Below are 22,946 nucleotides of genomic sequence, written 5' to 3'. Positions count from 1 at the left end.
TTCCGAATTATCCAGACGGGGAACAATAGTTTTATATAAATCATAGCAAATTAAAATCGTGTGACTGAAAAGAGATCGGAAAATGTTTTTGCTGGCGTCTTTAACGGATTATTTAGTAAGTCGTTTTGGTGAGAATCAATCAGTGGTTAAACATACAAGATTGTCCCGAGCGCTCAAGATTCATGGTCGAGTGATTTTCCATGCACTTTACTGTTAGCTACATTTGGCGTGAAGTTTGTGTAGAGGGACGTGACGGAAACAAAAGTATGGCAGGTTTGGAATTGTTTCTTTTATTTTAGGACGTCGAAGAACTTAGAATCAACCAACAATGTAAGTTATTTTATATTGTTATTAATAAAAACTATATAGCCGAAACGTAACACATGAAAATCGGGAAAGCGTTACCGTTTTTTTTAAGGAAAAAATATAAATATTTCACAGAAAATCCGGGAAATGTCATTGTATCACATAAAATTTGTTAATTATCAAATATTTTTCGTAGGTACAATTTGTTTGACACAAAGTTAAATTTTCCATGAATAAGGACTTTAATTATAAATAAGCATTTATCATAAGGATTATACATGTTAAACTTTTAATTTTTCATGTGACTTGCGATCATAGTTATTTTTGATCATTATGATAATTGGCTTATGATATAAAACAAAATACAGATATGAATAAATGATAGTTGCCATATGAGGTTTAACAAAGTATTGACAGGGATGATTGACGTGTGCTATGTAAAAATGATGGCCATGTTGATGACAATGTTGTTTTGATGAGGACGTCCATGGGTGTTACAATGATGATGAAATGACGTTGTTCAAGTGAGCATCAGGTAAATTAAGTTATTTATAGAAACGAGCTTTTTCTTTTTTTTAGAAACTAGTTAATTTTAGACAAAAAGTTTTAACTTTTCTTAGTTTTATCAGTTTCAGAAGATGAAATTTCAAAAGGAACCAATGAACTTGCAAGTAATCATATTATATCGGGTCCATGCTTGTGGAACAAGGACAGCACACATTATGCAACATTAAAACAGCATACTTATTTAATTCAATACACATTTGGAAAATTTTACATTATAAGAAATCAGATATACATATATACATGTAAATGGTATTATGTCAGTTACTGAAATTGCGTAGAATTACAAAATTTTATTTTAGAAATGAAGATTCTTTGTCAAAATTGAAAACTATGTTTTATGTTAATGTATATTGGCGATACTTTCTGTGCATTGTTATGCCCCCACAATGTGGGAGCATATAGCGTTGCACTTGTCCGTCCGTCCGTCCGTAAGTCCCGAAATCTTGTGAACGCAACTCCTCTTAAACCGTATGGCAAATTTTGCTTAAACTTACAGGGATGAACAACCTTAATGTGTAGATGGTAGTAAAGGATGGAATTTTTGCTGCGACCAAATTTAACAGAACTATGGCCCTTTGTTGATTTTTTCACTATATACTATGTAGAAATTTTGTAAACGCAACTCTTCTTAAACCGGATAGCAGATTTTGCTTAAACTTACAGGGATGAACAACCTTAAGGTGTAGATGGTAGTAAAGGAAGGAATTTTTGCTGCGACCAAATTTAACAGAACTATGGCCCTTTGTTGTTTTTTTTTCACTATATACTATATAGAAATTTTGTGAATGCAACTCTTCTTAAACCGGATGGCATATTCTGCTTAAACTTCCAGGGATGAACAACCTTGAGGTGTAGATGGTAGTAAAGGAAGGAATTTTTGCTGCGACCAAATTTTACAAAATTATGGCCCTTTGTTGTGTTTTTTACTATATACTATATAGAAATTTTGTGAATGCAATTCTTCTTAAACCGGATGGCAGATTTTGCTTAAACTTCCAGGGATTAACAACCTTAATGTGTAGATGGTTGTAAAGGAAGGAATTTTTGCTGCGACCAAATTTAACAGAATTATGGCCCTTTGTTGATTTTTAGTTTTCAACTTGTGGAACATGTAGTCCAAAACATATTTGACCTAGAGTCATAAGATTGACAGAACAGTGGCGTGTGGGGGCATCCGTGTCCTATGGACACATTTCTAGTTTATATCGATTTTGGTTGTTTTGTTTTTTTTTTCTCAATTTTTGGAGTTTGTGTGTGATTGGGGTTATTTGATTTTGGTTCGGTGTTTTAGTTTGTCTCTTTGTGGGAGTTGTTTATGTGATATGGTAGTTTCTCTTTGTCTTTGTTGGAGTTGTTTATGTCATTTATGTGTTATGGTTGTTTTTCTTTGTCTTTGTTGGAGTTGTTGATGTCATTTGTGTGTTATGGTATTTTTTCTTTGTCTTTGTTGGAGTTGTTAATGTCATTTGTGTGTATTGGTTGTTTTTCTTTGTCTTTGTTGGAGTTGTTAATGTCATTTGTGTGTATTGGTTGTTTTTCTTTGTCTTTGTTGGAGTTGTTAATGTCATTTGTGTGTTATGGTTGTTTTTCTTTGTCTTTGTTGGAGTTGTTAATGTCATTTGTGTGTTATGGTTGTTTTTCTTTGTCTTTGTTGGAGTTGTTAATGTCATTTGTGTGTTATGGTAGTTTTTCTTTGTCTTTGTTGGAGTTGTTAATGTCATTTGTGTGTATTGGTTGTTTTTCTTTGTCTTTGTTGGAGTTGTTAATGTCATTTGTGTGTTATGGTTGTTTTTCTTTGTCTTTGTTGGAGTTGTTAATGTCATTTGTGTGTTATGGTATTTTTTCTTTGTCTTTGTTGGAGTTGTTAATGTCATGTGTGTGTATTGGTTGTTTTTCTTTGTCTTTGTTGGAGTTGTTAATGTCATTTGTGTGTATTGGTTGTTTTTCTTTGTCTTTGTTGGAGTTGTTAATGTCATTTGTGTGTATTGGTTGTTTTTCTTTGTCTTTGTTGGAGTTGTTAATGTCATTTGTGTGTATTGGTTGTTTTTCTTTGTCTTTGTTGGAGTTGTTAATGTCATTTGTGTGTTATGGTTGTTTTTCTTTGTCTTTGTTGGAGTTGTTAATGTCATTTGTGTGTTATGGTTGTTTTTCTTTGTCTTTGTTGGAGTTGCTAATGTCATTTGTGTGTTATGGTAGTTTTTCTTTGTCTTTGTTTGAGTTGCTAATGTCATTTGTGTGTATTGGTAGTTTTTCTTTGTCTTTGTTGGAGTTGTTAATGTCATTTGTGTGTATTGGTTGTTTTTCTTTGTCTTTGTTGGAGTTGTTAATGTCATTTGTGTGTATTGGTTGTTTTTCTTTGTCTTTGTTGGAGTTGTTAATGTCATTTGTGTGTATTGGTTGTTTTTCTTTGTCTTTGTTGGAGTTGTTAATGTCATTTGTGTGTATTGGTTGTTTTTCTTTGTTTTTGTTGGAGTTGTTAATGTCATTTGTGTGTTATGGTTGTTTTTCTTTGTCGAATTCTGGCCTTATTTCTGAATAGTTTGGGAATTGGTCGTCGATAAGACAGTTGATTCTTTGCTGATAGATTGTGATCGATTTGAAAATTTTGGATTTCGTTAAACATGTACATGTATTTGTCGAATTATTATTGTTCATCATTTCAAATAGTTATATCAATTTCGTTAGAAATGGGAGACACATTTACAGTTATATTGAATTTTTAGCTGTACAATACCCAATTTTGTATAATTATATTGATGTTTAATAGTAATTTGATATTTTTGATAATTATATAAATACATAGGTGGAGAATGCGACAATATTTTAAAGATAACATTGATTCTTTTAGATTAAGAACGTGACATTTCTAATAGTGATATTCGGGTGTTGTATGCGACATTTTTAACAATTATATATACTGATTATTTTAGATGCAGAATGCGACATAATATTATTGTTCTTTGTTTTTTGGCGTTAGAAAACATCAATGGATTACTTTTGAAAGACAAAGCTAGATAAAAATTGTATATTTCTAGATATTACCACTATATAATTCATGCTATTGAAAAAAAATATTTATTGAGCAGGCGTAAAGCAGAAAATGGCGGGAAGAATCCTAGCAGACGACAATTGTCGCGCAGATGCAATCATGAACCATATCAGACTGCCCGAAATTACAGCTGGCCCAGCTCTACACTGGCCTCGCTTTCAGCATGTTAGGGTTTGAAAAAGGAAATCATAACTTTGTAGCGTATGTCTTGTCTACTTTTTGACATATCATTATTGTCTAATGTTTCCTAATGAACCATTTTTAGCCCAACTGTTTGAAAAACGAGTAAGGGCTATTTTAGTCACTTGGTCGTCTGTTCTCGTAAAACACTTCGTTTTGCATATGTTTTGTGTGTAACTTCCTACCTCAGAATTCATAATGATTGTGTAACGGGAAACATAATCTAAACACCTTTAACTAGATTTTGATTTATATAATTACATGTATGCCACTTAGTCAACTTGATTTAAAGCAGTCATGTTTAAAACAATAATTTAAGTTTACAATATATTCTTATCAAATTAGCATAATAATGCTGAGTAATGGTCCATTAAGAACATTTCAGTAATTTAAACAAGTAACTTACAAATATTTCAAAATGCTAAAAAGATGTAACATTTGTTCGACCATGTATCCACAGGTAGCAGACGACAATAAATTTTAGAATGGAAATTTGCGACTTCCGGTGTGTCGACTACTCGATGTTGTGACCCTGACGTTCAGTATATGAAATGAGGGAATTGAGGGTCGAGGTAAGTAAAGATATTTTGAAGAAATACAAATTTAGCTAAACATAGGACAATACATTTTACAGATAAGGGTTTGTGAGTCGGTGATTACACCTTTAACTCTGCAAAATATTTTAAATGGACTTGCCCATCTTCAAATCTGGACAAAACCATTACTCATTTTCAGGGAAAATTTCAAAATATGTACTGACTTAATATCGAATAGTGCAGATCATGAGCAGATGTCAAAGATATGCCGACTGGGTTTGGTCTGCACTTGTCGCATTGGTACATGTATATTATGTTGGCACTATAAGGCTGAAAGTTAATCAACATATAGTACCAAACAAAATAATCAGAAAGTACTGATTACAGTTCATTAATAATAACAACTTTTAATTTAGTATAATGTTTGTATTTTGAAAGCATGTTTATTTCAGATGGACCATGACTTTTTAGCTCGACTATTCGATAAGAATAAGTAGAGCTATTGTAGTCACCCGAGCGTCGGCGTCGGCGTCCGCGTCGGCGTAACCACTTATGTTAAAGTTTTTGTAATACCTCAAATATTTTCAAAGTCCTTTGACATATGGCTTTGAAACTTTGCACAGTTGTTCACCATTATGACTCCAGCATGTAGACAGGAGGAGATAACTGTATCAAACATTTTGACAGAATTATGCCCCTTTTTCTACTTAGAATTTATGTTAAAGTTTTTGTAATTCCTCAAAAATTTTCAAAGTCCACTGACATATGGCTTTGAAACATTGCACACTTATTCACCATCATGACCCCAACCTGTAAACAGGAGGAGGTAACTGTATCAAGCATTTTTTTACTATCAAGCACTAAGAATAGTCGAGCGTTGCTGTCCTACCGACAGCTCTTGTTGTAATTATTGTTGCTTTTCTAGAATAAAAATAAACTGAACATAATATAAAGAACTATTCTTTCCAAGATCACTCGCTTCCTTAAAGTATAACAATCTAAATACAAAACAAAATTTATACATTCAATAACTAAATTCACGAATAGGTAAAGATATCGGCACTACATTAGTGATTGTGCCGAAGGAAGGGAGATAATCATGAATGTATTACAAAGAAGGGAGATAAAAATATCTCCTATTATGATAATATTATACTATAAAATGTCATAATTATTTCTAATGCATAATGCTTATTTTGAAATGATCTGGTGACTTTGATTGTGACACTCCGATAACATCTTAATTTCCAATCTATAAATAGATATTAAAAAAATTAACCTATATTTCAGTTTCAGGATTTGAAATTAAGAAAGAACAAAAGATATGAAATGAGCACCGGCAAACTGATCTTGGCATGTTACATCCTTATCACAGAACTGGAACCTACTGATGATGATGAGGTAAAAGTATATTTAATGAATATATGTATAGATTTGTTTCTTAGCCTGCTGAAAGCGAAAGTTATTAGTATTCACCTCCAGAATAGAGCCCGGCCAGCCTGCACATTTGTGCAGTTTTACCAGCCTCTGAACTGTTTGCTAACTTCCAATTTTCATTTTCATGTGATAATTAGTTATAATAATTTATAATGGACTGTTCCTTTAATAAAATGTTGAAAAGTCCATTTAATAATTTCCGCAGGTAAAAGTAGCATGCCTCCAGATTCATGCCCATTCTTCATGTAAATTTTGAAAATTTATCGAAAAAAGAAAAATATAATGCAGTGAACAAGGAAAGTAATTTACACATTACAAACAGCATTTACAGTCTACTTACATTACCAAAAAGGCCAAAATATACAATAATAGCCATTGCGTTAGTCACGCATTAGAAATATAGTGATAAGAACTGCGACTTCGGTCGTTAAAGACATTTAGCACATAAATAATTACTTGAATCTTAAATCTTTTTACTTATCTTAAAATCTGAGTACATTTTTCTTGAGTTTGTTTTCTCGAAATATTTTTGGTTCATCTGGAGGCGTGCAGCTTTAAGGCTTGTTTATAGCTCTTGAATGAGACGTGTATTCATTTGGTTCTGAAACAGTACGCATTGTGAAAAATGTTCGGGTTTATAAAAAAAAAATGTCTTTGCTTAACACAGAAGCAGTTACTGCTGTTGTTGTTATTCAGTCATGAATTGATTTGGCTAAGTAAATACATACACACCTACACTTGTATCGAACATTTTTCTTCATTATTCAAATTTGATAAAACTTTTGTAAGTTTTAGTTATAATAAAGGGCGCCCGTTACCGAGTGGTTGAATGAATTCATTGACTTCAAATCATTTTCACCCCCGCTTTCTTTCACTATTATGGGCAGCGACTTTGATTTCATGAATAGTTTCATGTGCAGAGATGATCCACAGAGGTGATCCACAGCTATAGGTTAATTGGCAGAGAAAATTGGTGGTTCTACTCGAGTGCCCCACCGTTTCTAAAATAATTTATAGAGGGATATTTTGGACCTTCTTCCGCCAGTAAAGCTGAAAAATTATTATAGTACCGTCGAGTCAATAACCATTCACCTACTAAATTAGTGTAATGGATCTGCCCTGCATAGAATTTGGAACAGTCCATTTGAAGTTTATGGGATTTCAATGACAAAGTACAAATTTGAGCAGACGATAATATATAGCCTTGGCACGGAGTGCACGTACCAACAGGTAAAGGGTTAAACCCAACCAGAATAATTGAACCATTGCAGTTAAGAATATACTAGAAATAATAAAAGAATCGTTTAATGACATCAAGTGAATAAAAGCTTTCTGACCACTATTTGAGTGAGACGTAATTATTTGTTTATTGTATTCCTGAATTCTATTTTCTGCAATTTTTGATAAGAGTATTGATAACATTGTTGTTTTTTTTTTTAATTTGGTGGTTCAACCCGTGCGTCTTCTGTCTTTTGCAAGTGAAACGCAAAGTGTTACAAGTGATATGGATGTTTTATACATTAGACAAGTTAAATGTTGATGCAGCACATCAAAAACGCAGCCGAATGATGTGAACAGTCAATCAGCTTTGGAAATCGTCCACTATTACAGATGAATGTCCGAAGCACAAATCAATTTTTTCTCCATGTTCTTTGTATGTGCCCATTGTTTAATAATTAAGTTGCATACTTTTGTGAAAAAGTAGAACCTGATGCATAAATTCACAAGGTAATGCCATGTCTGAAATTCTGAAATGTGTGTCTGTTACGACAAATATTGAAACGTCTGGTCAAAGCAAAATAATACTTTGTTCATTTTTTTTCTGAAGAGTTATTTCTAAAACAGTTTGTTTGCTGGTATTAAGGTGTGCAGCTTTAAAGGAAGGCCTCAAAAATGTTTTTTTATTTTTATATCTGAAAAGCTTTTTATTTTTGGTATCCTATTAAAGTTTCAAAACAGATATTCATTGGTCATTTATCTGAATAATCTTTTGATTTTTGAAAACAGTTTTAATGATTTAGTATTTTGTGTGGAAGTTAAAATACTACTGTGTTTACAGTTTGCATGGGACAACAATCGAAATTTCTTTAACTTAGCTTGTGTCTGGAACAACACTTGAAATATTTTTACTTAATTTAAGTCTTAACTTAGTTTGAGTCTGAAACAATAATTGAAATATCTAAAATTAGCTCAAGTATGGAAAAATACTTGAAATATCTTATCTAAGCTTGAATCTGGAACAATACTTTAAATATCTTAACTTGGTCTGAGTCTGGAACAATACTTGAAATATCTTCACTGAGTTTGAGTCTGGAACAACAATTGAAATTACTTAACTTAGCTAGTTTCTGGAACAACATTTGAAATATCTTTACTTAATTTGAGCCTTAATTTAGTTTAAGTCTGGAATAATAATTAAAAAATCTAAACTTAGTTTGATCCTGGAACAACACTTGAAATATCTTAACTAAGTTTGAGAATTGAAGAATACTTGAAACATCTTAACTTAGATTGAGTCTGGGACAACACTTGAAATATCTTAACTTAGATTGAGTCTTGAACAATACTTGAAATATTTTAATTGAGTTTGAGTCTGGAACAACACTTGAAATTTCTTAACTAACCTTGTGTCTGGAGCAACACTTGGAAAATCTTTACATAATTTGAGTCTTTACTTAGTTTGAGTCTGGAATAATAATTAAAAATATATAAACTTATTTTTGAGTCTGGAACAACACTAAAAATATCTTAACTAAGTCTGAGTCTTGAAGAATACTTGAAACATCTTACTTAGTTTGAGTCTTGAAGAATACTTGAAATATCATGACTTTACTAAGTGTGAGTTTGGAACAATAATTTAAATGTCTTAGTTTGAGTCTGAAACCATAATTGGAATATCTTAACTTAGTTTGAGTCTTGAAAGAATACTTGAAACATCTTAAACTTAGTTTGAGTCTAGAAGAATTCTTGAAATTTTTTAACTTTGTTTGAGTGTGGAAATTTTTTTCAAAACTTAGTTTGAGTCTGGGACAATACTTGAAACAGCTTAACTTAGTTTGCATCTGGAACAATACTTAAAATATCTTTACCTTAGTTTGAGTCTGGAACCACACTTGAAATATCTTAACTTTGGTTTGAGTCTTTGAGATACTTGAAATATCTTAATTTACTAAGTTTTGATTTTTGAACAAAAATTTCTTAGTTTGAGTCTGGAACAATACTTGAAATATTCTTTACTTAGTTTGAGTCTTGAAGAATAGTTGAAAAATCATAGCTTAGTTCGAGTCTGGAACAATACTATTATTAAAATATCATAACTTAGTTTGAGTCTTGAACAATACTTGTAATATCTTTACTTAGTTTGAGTCTTGAAGACTAGACATGAAATATCATAACTTAGTTTGACTCTGGAACAATACTTGAAAAATCTTAACTTAGTTTGAGCTTTGAATACATGCATTTACTAATGAAGTGCAAGAAAGATCTGGTTTACATGTACTCTTAAACATGCTATGCTAAAATATAATAATCACATAAAGAGCTTTCGCCGCGCCATAGGTAGCACCTAACTCCATATTAGATATTGTATGATGCAACAGTTTTGTCTTTTATGCAGTTGATTGATATCATTGATTTTGTAAACAAAATGATTACATGTATTTTGTATGCAAATTATTTTTGAAAAACGATAACATAGTACTGGAATTAAAAAGAATTTTTCTGAACGTGTTAGTTATCTTTCCTCAATCTTTATTAATAAGATATAATTTTTGTCAGATAAAAGTAACCTCCCCCCGAAAAATACAATTATGTTAGGGGCCGGTAAACACACATCCTTCTTTATTAATTTATTCTTGATAGTGTACCCTTGTCTTTGTTGGAGTTGTTAATGTCATTTGTGTGTATTGGTTTTTTCTTTGTCTTTGTTGGAGTTGTTAATGTCATTTGTGTGTATTGGTTGTTTTTCTTTGTCTTTGTTGGATTTGTTAATGTCATTTTGGTGTGTTATGGTTGTTTTTTCTTTGTCTTTGTTGGAGTTGTTAATGTCATTTGTGTGTTATGGTTGTTTTTCTTTGTCTTTGTTGGAGTTGCTAATGTCATTTGTGTGTTATGGTAGTTTTTCTCTTTGTCTTTTGTTGGAGTTGTTAATGTCATTTGTGTGTATATGGTTGTTTTTCTTTGTCTTTGTTGAGTTGTTAATGTCATTTGTGTTATGGTTTGTTTTTCTTTGTCTTTGTTTTGGAGTTGTTAATGTCATTTGTGTGTTATGGTATTTTTTCTTTGTCTTTGTTGGAGTTGTTAAGTCATTGTGTGTGTATTGTTGTTTTTTCTTTGTCTTTTTGTTGGAGTTTTAATGTCATTTGTGTGTATTCTGGTTGTTTTCTTTGTCTTTGTTGGAGTTGTTAATGTCATTTGTGTGTATTGGTTGTTTTTTCTTTGTCTTTGTTGGAGTTGTTAATGTTGTTGTGTGATTTGGTTGTTTTCTTTGTCTTTGTTGGAGTTGTTAATGTCATTTGTGTGTTTTGGTTGTTTTTTCTTTGTCTTTGTTGGAGTTGTTAATGTCATTTGTGTGTTATGGTTGTTTTTTTTTTTTTTTTTTTTTTTTCTTTTGTTTTTGTTCTTTGTCTTTTGTTGGAGTTTGCTAATGTCATTTGTGTGTTTATGTAGTTTTTTCTTTGTCTTTGTTGGAGTTGTTAATGTCATTTTGGTGTGTATTGGTTGTTTTTCTTTGTCTTTGTTGGAGTTGTTAATGTCATTTGTGTGTTATGGTTGTTTTTCTTTGTCTTTGTTGGAGTTGTTAATGTCATTTGTGTGTATTGGTACGTTTTTCTTTGTCTTTGTTATTGGAGTTGTTAATGGTCATTTGTGTGTATTGGTTGTTTTTCTTTGTCTTTTGTTGGAGTTGTTAATGTATTTGGTGTATTGGTTGTTTTTCTTTGTTTTTTGTTGGAGTTGTTAATGTCATTTGTGTGTTATGGTTGTTTTTCTTTGTCGAATTCCTGGCCTCATTTCTGAATAGTTTGGGAATTGGTCGTCGATAAGACAGTTGATTCTTTGCTGATAGATTGTGATCGATTTTGAAAATTTTGGATTTCGTTAAACATGTACATGTATTTTGTCGAATTTATTATTGTTCATCATTTCAAATAGTCGTAGTATCAATTTCGTTAGAAATGGGAGACACATTTACAGTTATATTTGAATTTTTAGCTGTACCAATACCCAATTTGTTTAATTATATTGATGTTTAAATAATTTAATTTTTGGAATTTTTTTGAAAATTAAAAAAAAACATTTTGGGAAAAATGCAAAAAACTATTTTAAAGATAAAAAATTAAATTTTTTTTAGTTTAAAAAATGACATTTTTAATAGTAAATTTTGGGGGTTTTGGAAAGGGCACATTTTTTAACAATTATAATATCTGATTTTTTTAAGATCAAAAATCGACATAAATTATTGTTTTTTTGTTTTTTGGCGTTAGAAAAAAATCTTTGGATTATTTTTGGGGAAAAGAAAAAAGCTAAATTAAAAATTTTTGTAAAAATTTCTAGATATTCACTAAAACATGCTTTTAAAAAAAAATTTTTTTTGAGCACCCCAAAAAAAGCAGAAAAAGGCGGGAAGAATCAAAGAAAGACGAAATTTTGCCCGGGATCCCAATCAGGGAACAAATCAATTTGCCAAAATTTAAGCTGGCCGCTTAACGGGCCCCTCGTTTTCACATGTTGGGTTTAAAAAAAGGGAAATCAAAAACTTTTTTACCGTTGTCTTGTCTATTTTTTTAAACAAAACCCATTTTTTGGTTTTAATTTTTTTCCTAATAAAATTTTTTTTTGGGCCCAACTTTTTAAAAAAAACGAGTAAAGGGTTTTTTAAACCCAATTTGGTCGTCTGTTCCCCGAAAAACACTTCTTTTGAAATATTTTTTGTGTGAATTTCCAAACCTAGAATTCATAATGTTTTGTGTAAAGGGGAAACAAATTTAAACCCTTTTAACTAGTTTTTTGGATTTTTTAAAATTAAACATGTAGCCATTTAAAGTCAAGTTTAAAAGCAGTCTTTTTAAAAAAATTTTTAAGTTTAAATTTATATTTTTAAACAAATTTTAGCATAATTAATGTTTGAGAAATGGTCCTTTTAAAAAAATTTCTTTTAAATTTAAAACAATTAAAATATTTAAAATGTTAAAAAAGATGTAACTTTTTTTCGCCCCCGGGTACCCAAAAATAAAGGTAGCAAAACAAACCAAAAAAATTTTTTAAAAAATGGAAATTTGCGATTTTCCGGTGTGGCCCTCCCTCGATTTGTACCGGGCTTTTCTATAAGGAAATGGGGGGAATTGGGGGTCGGGGTAAGTAAAAAATTTTTTGGGAAAAAAAATTTAGCTAAACATGGGACAATACTTTTTACGGGGATAAGGTTTGTGAGTGGGTTTGGATTAAAACCTTTAAAAACTCAAAAAAATTTTTTTTAAAAGGGATTGCCCTTTCTTAAATTTTTGGGAAAAAACCCCTTTAAATTTTTTTTCGGGGAAAATTTAAAAATGACTTTTTAATAATTCGAATGGAGATCATGAGAGATGTCAAAGTATACCACTTTTTTTGGTCGCACTTGCGCCTTAAATAATTTAAAAATTTTTTTGGGCACTATAAAGGCGAAATTTAAATCAAAATATAGAAAACCAAAAAAAAATAATCAGAAAGCCCTTTTTACGGTTCCCTTAATAAAAAACAATTTTTAATTTAGTATAAATTTTGTATTTTAAAAAGAAATTTTTATTTCGGGATGGCCCCAATAAATTTTTTTGCTCAAAATTTTCGATAAGAAAAGTAGAGCTATTTAGCCACCCAAAGGGGGCGTGGCGTCCGCGTCCGTAACCATTTTTTTTAAAATTTTTTTGTAAAACCTCAAATTTTTTTTAAAACCCCCTTTTGAATATGGCTTTTTGAAAAACTTTGCACAGTTGTTCACCATTATGACTCCAGCATGTAGACAGGAGGAGATAACTGTATCAAACATTTTGACAGAATTATGCCCCTTTTTCTACTTAGAATTATAATGTTAAAGTTTTTGTAATTCCTCAAAAATTTTCAAAGTCCACTGACATATGGCTTTGAAACATTGCACACTTATTCACCATCATGACCCCAACCTGTAAACAGGAGGAGGGTAACTGTATCAAGCATTTTTTTACTATCAAGCACTAAGAATAGTCGAGCGTTGCTGTCCTACCGACAGCTCTTGTTGTAATTATTGTTGCTTTTCTAGAATAAAAATAAACTGAACATAATATAAATAACTATTCTTTCCAAGATCACTCGCTTCCTTAAAGTATAACAATCTAAATACAAAAACAAAATTTATACATTCAATAACTAAATTCACGAAGGAAAAAGATATCGGCACACTTTAAAGTGTTTGGTCCAAAGGAAGGGAGATAAATGAAATTGATTACAAAAAAAGGAGAAAAAAATTTTTCCCTATTATGAAAATTATCCCTTAAAAATGTCATAATTTTTCTAAGCAAAATGCTTTAATTTTGAAATGTCTGGTGATTTGATTGGAAAACCCGATAACATTTAATTTCCAATTATAAAATAAAATATAAAAAAATTTAAAAACCTATATTTCAGTTTCGGGAAATTTAAAATTTAAGAAAGAAAAAAAAATATAAAATGAGCCCCGGGAAAAACTGACCCTTGGCTTTTCACCCTTATCAAAGAACGGGAACCCTACTGATGATAAAATGAGGTAAAAGAAATTTTTTAAAAGGGAATATAGTAAAAAGATTTTTCCCTTAGCCTGCTAAAAAGCAAAAGTTATTAAAATTTGCCTCCAGAATAGACCCCGGCCCAGCCTGACTTTTCGACGGCTAGGGGCTATAACAGGACGAAAGGGCGGTCCTTACGCCTTTTTAATTTTTTTAAACCCCTTTCGAAGCAAAAACGTCATCGCCGCCCCTGCTGACTAAATACAAAAACTCTACTTTTTAATTTTGGGTTTCAAAAATCGAAAAAATTAAATGGGTAGGGCTTAAGGGGCATCGAGTCCAAAAAGGAAAATTTTTTTAAAGGGCGAAAAAACCACCATATTTACCCGTTTTTCAAAATTTTTTTAAAAGCCTAAGTGGAGTTAGGCCCTTTTAAGTTTTTTGAAAATTTATTTAAAAAAAGATACCCAGAAAAACCCAATTTTACCACAAAAGGAGCTTTTTCCCAACAAAGTGGGACATACCTTACACTTTTTTAAAGGATACGCATTGTAGATAAGGGGGTCCAAGGTCTATTTCCCGTGGAAAAAAAGTTGACAAAAATCATTTGAGTCATCGTCTATGAATTGAATCAAAGTTTAATTACTTTGCATCCGATTGAATAACTGAATCACTAGAAATATTGCATTCAAACAGGCGCTTTGCATGTTTCGTAATATAAAGGCCTCTAGTTGTACCTATCTATAGTCAGGTGGGTGTGGGAGGAATATCCCCTCCCATAGACCCAGAAATTTCCAAAAAGGAAGCAACGGTATTGCATTAAATTGTCTTTATAAACATTCAAAGTTTTGTAATGTTAAAGAATGTATATTCTACCCCTACAGCTTCATGTGGCAACAAAGAAACCTGATATTTTTAACAACGTGTCTTTTTGCAGTAAAAAAACTTTAGAAGCTGACAAAATCCACACCTCGTCTGTGTTAGAAATCATTCTGAGATGACAGGAGACATCGTGCATGTCAAGCTTGTAAAATGGCCGAAAAGACCCAGATTACATAAAAGCTAATATTAATAATTTGTTCATGGGAAAACTGTTAATTAAACTTATTTAAATAAAAACGAAGGTTATTGTACATTGGGCTATTGGACAACACTGTGTGAATGGAATAGACAATGGTATTGTGACATAGAGTTCAGACACTTTAATGTTAAATACAGTTGACATTGCCTAGTCATAATGTCGTTGATCTAAAGTTGATTGTTAATTACAATAAAATTTGAATTTGAAACTGTTAGTAGTATAAATAGTGTATTCTTTCAAAGTTTCAAGTGCTTTTAAGCTTGTATTTGGCAGTTTGTATTAAAGTAATTCAAATTCCTGAGTACAATATGTATACATGATATACATGATTCGATGATTATATTTCATGTGTATTCGATGATTATATTTCATGTGTATTCGATGATTATATTTCATGTGTATTCGATGATTATATTTCATGTGTATCTTATATATCATTCATTCATGCCTCAATATAGAAAAAAAGATTTAAGGTCAATTTAATGAAACACAGTGACTATTCTAAGTCATATAATCATGTAACATTTAAAATCAAGACTTTAGTATTGTTTTATTTATCTGTCATGTAACCTTCACATACAATGTCATAGGTTTAAAGACTAAAGATAGTTTAAAACGGTCACTTATTACAATTCATTATTGTTATAGATACAAACAATTGTATAATTGTATTGATAATTAATGAATACACTAAAATCTAAAAGGGCATATATGGTAGTTACGCCCTATTTAGCCAAGTCCGAGTAACAATTTTAAAGAGCGAAACTGCTAGTTACGTCTTTTTAGAATTATTGGCTGATGCACAAAAATGTAAATATTAAAAGGGCATAATACGGATTTTGTGAGTTTTTATTATGGTGGTGGGCTATTTTAATTTAAAAAAGGTTTTAAAAAAGTCGATATTAGTTTTTCTAAGTGTGTCCCAAATTTTACCATGATTGAAAAAGGATCAAAGTCTGCAGACAGTTTTTTTCAGTTTCCCGAAACTTGCAAAAATGCATTTACGCCCTTATAGCACTAGACCGTCGATTTGTGCAGTTTTACCAGCCTCTGAACTGTTTGCTAACTTCCAATTTTCATTTTCATGTGATAATTAGTTATAATAATTTATAATGGACTGTTCCTTTAATAAAATGTTGAAAAGTCTATTTAATAATTTCCGCAGGTTAAAGTAGCATGCCTCCAGATTCATGCCCATTCTTCATGTAAATTTTGAAAATTTATCGAAAAAAATAAAAAAATAATGTAGGGAACAAGGAAAGTAATTAACACATTACAAACAGCATTTACAGTCTACTTACATTACCAAAAAGGCCGAAATATACAATAATAGCCATTGCGTTAGTCACGCAGTAGAAATATGGTAATAAGAACTGCGACTTCGGTCGTTAAAGACATTTAGTACATAAATAATTACTTGAATCTTAAATCTTTTTACTTCTCTTAAAATCTGAGTACATTTTTCTTAAGTTTGTTTTTCTCGAAATATTTTTGGTTCATCTGGAGGCGTGCAGCTTTAAGGCTTGTTTATAGCTCTTGAATGAGACGTGTATTCATTTGGTTCTGAAACAGTACGGCATTGTGAAAATTGTTTCATGTTCGGGTTTGATAAAAAAAAATGTCTTTGCTTAACACAGAAGCAGTTACCGTTGTTGTTGTTATTCAGTCATGAATTGCTTTGGCTAAGTAAATACATATACACCTACACTGGTATCGAACATTTTTCTTCATTATTCAAATTTGATAAAACTTTTGTAAGTTTTAGTTATAATAAAGGGCGTCCGTTACCGAGTGGTTGAATGAATTCATTGACTTCAAATCATTTTCACCCCCCTTTCTTTCACTATTATGGGCAGCGACTTTGAATTCATGAATAGTTTCATGTGCAGAGATGGTCCACAGACGTGATCCACAGCTAGCTTAAATGGCAGAGAAAATTGGTGGTTCTACTCGAGTGCCCCACCGTGTCTAAAATAATTTATAGAGGGCTATTTTGGACCTTCTTCCGCCAGTAAAGCTGAAAAATTATTATTGTACCTTCGAAACCATTCACCTACTAAATTAGTGTAATGGATCTGCCCTGCATAGAATTTGGAACAGTCCATTTGAAGTTTATGGGATTTCAATTTGAGCAAACGATAATATATAGCCTTGGCACGGAGTGCACGTACCAATAGGTAAAGGGTTAAACCCAACCAGAATAATTGAACCATTGCAGTTAAGAATATACTAGAAATAATAAAAGAATCGTTTAATGACATCAAGTGAATAAAAGCTTTCTGACCACTATTTGAGTGAGACGTAATTATTTGTTTATTGTATTCCTGAATTCTATTATCTGCAATTTTTGATAAGAGTATTGATAACATTGTTGTTTTTTTTTTTAATTTGGTGGTTCAACCCGTGCGTCTTCTGTCTTTTGCAAGTGAAACGCAAAGTGTTACAAGTGATATGGATGTTTTATACATTAGACAAGTTAAATGTTGATGCAGCACATCAAAAACGCAGCCGAATGATGTGAACAGTCAATCAGCTTTGGAAATCGTCCACTATTACAGATGAATGTCCGAAGCACAAATCAATTTTTTCTCCATGTTCTTTGTATGTGCCCATTGTTTAATAATTAAGTTGCATACTTTTGTGAAAAAGTAGAACCTGATGCATAAATTCACAAGGTAATGCCATGTCTGAAATTCTGAAATGTGTGTCTGTTACGACAAATATTGAAACGTCTGGTCAAAGCAAAATAATACTTTGTTCATTTTTTTTCTGAAGAGTTATTTCTTAAACAGTTTGTTTGCTGGTATTAAGGTGTGCAGCTTTAAAGGAAGGCCCATTATGCCCCCAAAAATGTTTTTATTTTTATATCTGAAAAGCTTTTTATTTTTGGTATCCTATTATAGTTTCAAAACAGATATTCATTGGTCATTTATCTTAATAATCTTTTGTTTTTTTGAAAACAGTTTTAATGATTTAGTATTTTGTGTAGAAATTAAAATACGACTGTGTTTACAGTTTGCGACCTTTAAAACAATATTTTCACATTCAGCCATACTTTATTTCCAATAAGCATCTAACATGCTTTAAAGCATTATTTGAACGTTATAATACTTATGTTTGCACTGCCTAATGTAGGAAAAAAATGATTTATTTCTGAGGCATAATGTGCCTTTAAGGAAAAACAGTTGATTCTAAGTTGAATATAATTTTTACAATGCAGGTGTATCGGTGATCTTTACATTTCAGAAATACGGAACATGGTAAATTGAGCAGGTGAAGGAATGAAGAAAACACCACCCTCTTTACAGTCAGCAAAATAACTATGCTTTGTTACGGTTTGGAACTACTGCATGCGGTTACAACTTATGTGACAAAGAGATTTTAATCCACCTGATACGATTTGGTATCTTTCTGAAAATGTCATGTTCAACTTCTGAATGGTGTTTTTTTCTGCCAAGTTTAAGAAATATATTACCATGTAACTGTCTAATATTTATGGCAATTATGAAGTAATAGTGAGTTTTTGGCATAGTAATAACTATAGTGTGCAAATATGTAATTCCGAGAATTGAGTGCACACGTCCTAGAGAACGAAAAGACGTCATTAACTGGCACAACGTCAAATCAAAGAATCTCGAGGATTATAAGACTTTCCTTGAAAATAGTGATGTTTTACATTTAGCAAATAAGATGCCAATACGTTCAATTTCCGATATTGATGAACTTTACTCTGGAATAGTTGTGATTGTTAATCTAGCAACAGATTTATACATACCTAAGGTAAAATTTAAACCTTACATCAAACCTTACTGGAATGACAGTCTAAAAACTGCGCATAAAAATATGACACAAGCGCGAGCACAATGGATAAGCGACGGAAAGCCACGTGACACGACTTCCGGAAGTTACAAACGTTTCAAAATAGCCAAGACCCTCTTTCGGAAAACACATCGCCAATCCGTTCTATCTTTCCTAGATAAAGAGGAACGTATGCTAGACAAAGCATCGGAATTAGATAACAATGAATTTTGGAGATTGGTTAATAAAAATAATTCAAAAACCAAATATACACCCGGTTTTGAAATGACTTTCAATGGAATTACTCTATCAGATCCGCAGGAAGTAAACGAGGGTTGGAAATCTTATTTCTCGCAACTATACTCAATAAATAATGATGAAAATTTTGATTCTGATTACAAATCATATGTAGAAAGTGAACTTGAAACAATTAAAAGTAACTATCGAAGCAAACAACATGCAAAATACATTATCACCAGCGATATGGTAAAAATAGCGCTTAATTCTTGCAAGAAAAGGAAAGCCTGTGGCCAAGACAATCTCTTTTATGAGAACTTCATTTATGGCGGAGATTTATTGATAAAATGTATCACCAAACTCTTCAATCATATGTTTGAATTCTCACACACACCTACAGATATGAAAAAAGGCATAATAACAGTTTTATTTAAGGGAGGTAACAAAAAGAGAAATGATCCAGCTAGTTACAGAGCTATCTCCCTTTGTTCCGCCTTGTTAAAATTATTTGAAAAGGTCGTTCTACAAATTGCAGAAATGGATGGTGGCATTCATTTAAATCCATCACAAGGTGGTTTTCAAAAAAACGTTAGCTGTTTGATGACAGCATTTATGCTTCGCGAATGTGTACAATACTCCATAGAAAATAATTCTCCAATGTATACATGTTTTTTAGATGCGAAACAAGCATTTGATCACACTTGGATTTCTTCATTGTTACTAAAACTGTATCAAAGTGGTATTGATATATCTCTGTTTCAAATATTTAAATCGTTCTTCGAAAACTGTTACAGTTGTGTAAAATCAAATGGATTTGTCTCCGACTGGTTCCCCGTGCTGCAAGGTACACGTCAAGGACAATGTTGTAGTCCTCAATTCTACATCCTCTTCATAATTGAGCTACTGAACAGGATTGACATGTGTAAAAGTAGCTATAAAATTCACAACATAGTATGTGCATGTCCAACCTCAGCTGATGATATGGTCATCATTTCAAATGTCAAAAAAGGGCTCGATGAACTTTTAGATATATGCTTCAATTATGCCCAAAAGGAACGTTACTTTTATAACGCAACGAAATGCAAAGTTCTCGTTTTCAATGATAAATGTAGCAACAAAAGACAATGGAAAATGGGAAATAAAATTATAAGTGAAACAAACTCATATACCCATCTAGGCATTCTTTGCACAAATGACATGAACCTTCGCGAAAACATAACCGAAAGCTGCCATAAACTTAGGAAAACATTCTTTAGCTTAACTAACAGTGGAATAGGGAAAAATGGACTAAACCCTATCACCTCAAGGCGTATCTACGAAACTAAAGTTCTCCCAGCTGCGCTCTACGGGAGTGAATTATGGAGCGGTGTCAACGCGACACAGTTACTTCCCTTGGAACGGGCACATAGACAATGCGTCAAATGGATTCAAGGCGTTCCATACGGAACTCGTACTGACATTGCCCTCAGTTGTTTAGGGATTTATCCGATATCTAACCTTATTGATATAAGAAAACTTATCTTTTTGTCCAAACTATGCCATGCAGATTCAAATATGAAGTTTAAGCAAATTTTTGTAAATCGTTTAACATCATATTATGCACGACCTGCTAAATCTAAAGGCTTTATTCCCGACGTGATCAGTGTTCTTGGAAAATATAAACTATTTTCATATCTACGAGACTTTTCAGAAACAGGTTTCTTTCCGTCTAAATATGCTTGGAAAAGAATAACCAAAAAGGCGGTGCACGAGCATGTACTTTGTACTTGGAAATCTAGAGTAGAGCACGACGACGATATCAACCTATTTTTAAATATACATTCCACATACGACTTCAGTTCTATATGGATTTTTCAAAGACATTTCCCGGTTTATAAAACACAATGCTTTTCGTTGTTCAAACTGATGTGCAAATATTTTGAAAGAAAATATCCCATTGTGTGTGACTATTGCAAGACTGTAACATACGAATATGCGTTACATAAAGTGTTTCATTGCTCACATTATGATAACATTAGATATAGTCTATGGACAAAACTCATATCTTTACTAGGACACAATTATTTCCGCATGTTAAGCGGTATGAGCATTGAAAACCAACTTATAGAGATGTTAAGTGGGTTCACAAGTTTTGATATTAATGACAATATACGTATACAATGTTTTATCGCAGTTGCCAAATTCTCAACTGAAATATTGTATTAATATCAACGGTGCCAAAGAAATCTCAGAAAATCGTTAAGAATGATTGTTCTATTTATCCATGCCAATGATTTACTAACAGTCATATGTCAATTTATATATGTTGATGTTTTATTGCCATATGTAAGCTTTCATATATGATCAATGTTTTGTTAACTATCATGCCATTTGTTTAGGAGGCTAATGCTTTATTAGTCATCGTATTAGTATATTTACTATCTGTGTTTCTGTTTTGTTAGAAATTATATTCTTACTTTGTAGATATAGAATCATATTTGCATTATAACATGTAACTCTTCAGTATTGGAGGAAATAAAGATATATATACATGAGCTTGAAAAAATAACACCTTCATAAATGCCTTGATGTGAACAGAATAGCAGGGATATTTTATTTGCTTTTTACATTGTACATCTTCTTTTAACATACTGTACCGTCAATAAATTGAAATGGCAATAATGAGTATAATTGCAATAATGAATGATGCTTATTTTTGCAATGTATATTTCAAGTGGTGTAATAAGTAAAATTTGATCAGGAATGTACATTTTTTAAGACTTAATATATATGCAATCATACTGTACCGTTAACATAATGGCAATAGTAAAATTGCAGAAATGAATGATGCGCATTTTTTACAATGTATATATTTCATGAAGAGTAATAAGTAACATTTTATAGTTAATAAAGACATACTAGGTCGTACAATGAGAAATAATAATAATTTAACAACGTCATGATAGAAACATCCATTTGAAATTTCTTAAGATTTAGATAATAATAACACCACCAAGAGTATCACCACTACCACCAAAAACAATATTAATGAAACATAATGAAAACTCCAACGATGAAATATTTCATCATTTAAAAACATGCAATGATGAAAAAAATTAAATACAATATTAAAATAATTGTAATCACGACCAGAAGAACAATAATGAAATAAAATAATGAAAAAGCAATATGAGTGAAATATAATAAAAACAATAAAATGAAATGAAATTAACAATAATGAAATAAAATGAAACAAAAAACAAAGAAATAAGATAAAATAAAAACAATAAAACAAAAACAAACAAAAAATGAAAATAAAAAAATGAAATAAGGTAACAAGAAATGGAATGAAAGAATATTATTGTCACAAGTGACCATTTAGTTGTTTACCTATGACATGCTTGACCTTAAAGTGACCAGCCTTTGCCACCAGTATGCAGCCAGGCCAACCTGTACGTCCATGCAGATTGACCAGGCTCTAAACCGTTGGCTGACCAATTTCAAATTTGATTTTATTCAAATTATATTCGCTAAATTGAACGTATTCAGAAACAGAAGCTGGACAAGTCTGCTTCCGATAATATTATCAACCATATACATGATATAATGTGTTCCTTTATATTTTAAAGTATCATTTGTCTCATTTTTTATCTTTAAAATGCTTTAAATAAGGAGTCACAAAGGGTTACTTTATCATTTTCATTTCCAAGCATATCCTCGTGCGTTTCATCGCCGGATAGCCACTGATAAACACTATCTATCTTGATTACATGTTTATCAACCGTGAGTATCCGACGATGCATGCGTTTATGCTTGTTTTTTTTTTTTTTTTTTTTTTTTTTTGTTGTTGATTTTTTTAATGTTGTTTTCAGTTTTTATTTTTGACAAAAAGTTAAAAAAAAAAGATGATGGGGGCTAGCATTCTTTACCTTTTTTGTTCGCCTTTAAATTTATTCTATCAATTTTTTAACTTTACTTGCCTGTTTTAATTTTTTAAAGTTGTTTTTTTAAAAATTGATTAATTAAGTAATTAATTAATTTATTTATTTATTTAATTATTAACT

General features: G+C 31.4%; 1 long non-coding RNA gene across 1 annotated transcript; it reads left to right on the top strand.

Annotated features, from left to right (window-relative positions):
* Window positions 1-249: 249 nt before the first annotated feature.
* On the top strand, window positions 250-18,402 carry LOC132741177 (uncharacterized). Its single transcript, XR_009627252.1, has 5 exons — window positions 250-841; window positions 3,960-4,123; window positions 4,563-4,674; window positions 5,929-6,039; window positions 18,115-18,402. It is a non-coding gene; the product is annotated as an uncharacterized LOC132741177 (long non-coding RNA).
* Window positions 18,403-22,946: the final 4,544 nt, after the last annotated feature.

Source organism: Ruditapes philippinarum, unplaced genomic scaffold (assembly GCF_026571515.1).
Source record: "Ruditapes philippinarum isolate M1 unplaced genomic scaffold, ASM2657151v2 ctg1198_1_1_1_1, whole genome shotgun sequence".
Taxonomy (NCBI): domain Eukaryota; kingdom Metazoa; phylum Mollusca; class Bivalvia; order Venerida; family Veneridae; genus Ruditapes; species Ruditapes philippinarum.
The sequence above is the reverse complement of the archived record's forward strand: the minus strand, read 5'-3'. Positions and strand labels throughout refer to the sequence as shown.